The sequence below is a fragment of the Mercurialis annua genome, linkage group LG2, assembly GCF_937616625.2.
Source record: "Mercurialis annua linkage group LG2, ddMerAnnu1.2, whole genome shotgun sequence".
NCBI classification, from domain to species: domain Eukaryota; kingdom Viridiplantae; phylum Streptophyta; class Magnoliopsida; order Malpighiales; family Euphorbiaceae; genus Mercurialis; species Mercurialis annua.
This window is the reverse complement of record NC_065571.1, coordinates 43,780,225-43,784,926: the sequence shown is the minus strand read 5'-3', so window position 1 is coordinate 43,784,926 and position 4,702 is coordinate 43,780,225.

Here is a 4,702-nt window from a genome sequence, read left to right as displayed (position 1 = left end):
TTTCAAAAAATAAATATAGAATTGCATATTATATATATAATTAATTAATTAATTATTAATATATTCTAAATTAAGGTTTTTTTATCGTAATATTTTAAAGGAATAATGTCATAATGATTCACCAATTTTACACGTTTTTTCATTTTAATCACGCCGTTTAAAAATCGTCATTTTCATACATCAGCTATCATTTTTTCTCAAATCCATACACCGTTCAAAAATCCGGCAAAAATTGCTGACGTGTCACTATTATTATTCTTTATGACATGTCACCGGTTGCCAACTCAACAATTTTCACCGAATTTTTGAACAATGTATGGATTTGTGAAAAATTGGTAATCCGTGTATGAAAATGACGATTTTAAATGGCGTGATTAAAATGAGAAAAAGTGTAAAGTTGGTGAATTTTTATTACATTAGCCCTGTTTTAAAATTTTTATTAAATTATTAGTACTTATCATTTTGGCTTTGACAGTTTGAATTGATAACTGGGATGATAGTAGGGCTGAGTAGAAACCGAATCAGACCGAAAAACTGAACCAAACCAAAGTTTAATATTTGGTGCGGTTTTTCGGTTGAAATGGTTTGATTTGATTTTAAATATTAACAAAATATGGAGTTTGATGTTTGGTTTGGATTTAAGGGTTTAGAAATCGAACCGACCGAAAAACTGATGTAAACGAAGTTTCAAAACGGTGTCGTTTTGGTAGGCACGTGTGGTACGTGTGGAGTACCTCTAACCTAGGTGTAGCTGACGCTGTTTTGTGTCCCTTTATAAACCCCTTATGTTTTTTTAATCTAATTCCCTAACCCTAAACACTCGTCTCTCTTCTAGAACTTTCATCATTCCTCTCTGACCCTCGCTCTAACTAAAAACCTCTACTCTCTCTCTAAACCTCCAACTGTTCTTCGCTCAAACCCTAATTTATCTACTCATTCTTTCTGATTTACTCTAGATTATACTATACTTAAGCCATAAATAGTTTTCCTTACTCACTTTAGCGCTCTAAATATGAATCAATAGAGATACAACCTGTTATTTTGATGTTAATCATGCGTTTAATCACTCAACTTCTTATTTAATTCGTGAGTTTGGTTCTTTTTCTCTATTTTCCATCCCTTTTTGAGTTCTGTGGTTGTATTTTTTTTTTTTTGATGTTGGTTTTCTACCTTGTATTTGTTCTCTCTGTTTGAAAAATGGAGGCTTATGGATGAGGTGGAAGCCTGATTTGATTTCTGAAAAGGTAAGAATAAAGGGTTCTTCGATCTATTTATCATTTATGTGTTCTGATTTCCATCCTTTCGTTTTGTATTCTTATTTTTCCTTCTCTGTGTGATGGTTTTTTGTTTCTGCTTTTCATAATTTACATTTGCAAATGGAGGCTTGGTTGAAGCCCTAAACTGGATCTTTCTCATTCGAGGTGAATATTGTGTCCTTCATTTCTGTGTTCTGATTATTTGATTCTTTATTTACTTTCTGTGTTTGATGGTTTGTTGGTTCTGCTTTTCATGCTTGGTGTGATGGACTGGAAGCCCTAAACTGGATCTCTAATATCATAATCATTTAATCAAGGTAATTATGGATATCTAAAATTTCTGTGTTTTATTGATAATTTTTTTGTGACTAAGTTTGTGAGTCTGTGACTCACTTTTTATGCAAACCTAATCATGAACATATATTCTTGTTGTCATGTATCATTTGGTTGGAAAAGATTCACAGTCTCTGTGAATCATTGGTGGAAGCTCAAAGGACCCTTTTATTGATCTGTTCATTTATTTTGATCTGAGAATCACTAATCTGCTTTCAATTTTGGAAGTTTGTCACATCCTTATTCCTTGGTAAGTTCCTTTACATTGTCTTTGTAGTTTGTGTTTAGTTCATTAGTTGATTGAGTAGCATTTGATCCTGTTTTGTTGTGTCTTTGCAGATGTGTGACTCTGGACAACTTGGTGTTGCTGCTACTGATGCTGATGATCCACTTATTGGCCTGCTTGATCCATTGCCTTTCCCTAGCGAGCAACAACATTTTGGTGCTGATGAGGGCTCACCTCAGCCCAGTCAGCAGAAGGAGAAGGATGCAGCTGTGACTGGCAATAAGCCAGTGGGTAAAAACAAAAGAAGATAGTGGTAAGATCAAAGGTATGGGATTATTATGAGCGTATTGTTAATGAATCAACTAGGAAATTGCCTATGTCTAAGTGTTTATACTGTGTTAGAGTATATCATTCTGACACTAAACTTAATGGTACTTCAACACTTAGTGCACATAATATTGCATGTCTTAAAAATCCACATAGTAAAGATACTAGGCAAGCTTTGCTTACTTTGCAACCTGTGATTAAATGTGAGGAGAGGGATGAGGGAAAGGGGCAGTTGGGAACATGGAAATTTTCACAAGCAGATGTTAAGAATGCACTTGCTTATATGATTATAATTGATGAACTTCCATTTAGATTTGCAGAAGGTAAGGATTTTAAAAGAATGATGAATGTGGCTTGCCCTAGGTTTAATAACCCATCTAGATGAATCGTTAACAGAGACTGTTACCAAATGTATCTAGATGAGAGGTTAAAGCTTAAAATCTTTTTAAAAAATCAAAGCCAAAGGGTGTGCATAACCACTGATACTTGGACTAGTATTCAAAGAGTCAATTATATGTGTGTAACATGCCATTGAATTGATAATGAGTAGAAGCTACATAAGAGAATTGTGTCCCTTGTTCCTGTATGTGGTCATAAAGGTGAATATATTAGAAAAACATTAGAAAATTGTTTGCTTGCTTGAGGTTTGAAAAATATTTTCACTGTGACTATGGATAATGCTGGAAATAACAATACTGTCATTGCTGCATTTAAGGAAAAAAATGATTTCCTGGGGCACTGATGTTTCTAAGTGTCAGTATTTGCATATGAGGTGTATTGCACATGTCTTTGGTAGTTTCTGATGGACTGCAAGAATTGAATTCTTCTGTTAAAAAGATTAGGGACTGCATAAGATATATAAGAAACAGTCCCTCTAGGCTTAAAAAATTTAAAGATCTTGTTACTTAAGCTAAACTTGGTACCAAAAAATCTCTTTTTCTTGATGTTGCTACCAGATGGAATTCCACCTATATTATGCTGGATACTGCCTGTTTGTTCAAGTCTGTGTTTGATTATTATGAGGAAGTAAATGAGAAATTTTAGGAATGACATGGTAGAGTCCATTCCTAACATTCTTGATGGAAAACTGCAAAGAAGTTTGCTACTTTCTTATCTTATTTTTATATTACTACTTTGCGGATATCTGGGTGTTTATATGTTACCTCTAACATGCATTATTTAGAGATTTGTGATCTGTCTATTATGTTGGATGAAATGATTGCTAGTGAGGATGTAGAGATTAAACAGATGGGTAAGAAAATGAGAACAACGTTTAACAAGTACTGGGGTGATCCTTTAAAAATGAAGAAATTAATTTTCTTCTCTCATATCTTTGATCCTACTTCTAAACTCAATGATCTTTTGTTTTCTCAATGTAATCTGTTTGGTAAGGAGCATGGTTCTGTGTTGTTTGATACTGTTAAATTTGAGCTGACTGTGTTGTTGGATGAGTACCAAAGTGCATATTTGAGTGGTTTATCTGGAAGTGGAAGCTTTCAGTTTAGCTCCAGTCAACCTGAAGGGCTTGTTTCTAATCATGTGTCAATCCTATCTGTGCCTCCTGTTGCCAAGAGGCATATATCATTGATGAAAGCCAAATTTGTTGAGCACAATAAAGAGCAAGCAGAAACTGGGCCAACACTACTAGAAATTTGCTGTTTAGCGACGGAAATTTCCGTCGCTAAACAGCCAAAATCCGTCGGCAAATGTGTTTGCCGACGGATTACCGACGGACATTGTCCGTCGGTGGATTTCTGGTCGCAAAATTTTTTAGCGACAGAAGAAAAAGTTTACCGACGGATTATTAAAAAATTAGCGACGGATTTTAGCGACGGATTTTAATCCGTCGCTAATTTTAAAAATTAAAAAAAAATTAAAATCATAAAATATAATATTATTTAATCGGTAGCCCACCGAACCCAACCACCCGCGATAGACCACACACTGTCACCCAACCACCCGCGATAGACCACACACTGTCATCCACCCGCAAATTTCCCAACTTCCCAGTAGGTCACCCATCCTTCCATTGCTCCATCCAAAGCTCATTAACTTTGGAGTTCCCCCACGCGTAACTTCATCTTAACCAGCTCATATTCTTGTTATATATGTATGTATATTATATTTAAATATAACTAAAAGTAACAAATATTTGCTCTCACAATTTACTTCCACGATATAAAATATATTTTTTTCATACTAATTATTTTTTATACTTAATATTTTTAATAACTTTTTTATAATTATTTTAAATAAAAACAACAAATTATTGCTTTTACACTTTACCCCCACATTTTAATATAATTATTTTTTACATTAATATTTTTAATTCAAATACTTTTATTAATAATATTTTTTAATTAATAATAAATTTTTAATAAATTTTTTTCTATTAACTAATTTTTTTAAAAAAAAATAGAACTTTTAGCGACGGATTAAACAATCCGTCGCTATTTATTTACTTTTAGCGACGGATTCAACAATCCGTCGCTAAAAGTGCAGTTTTCATTGGCGGGATGATTCCCGCCAATTTTAGCGACGGAATTTCCGTCGCTAAATT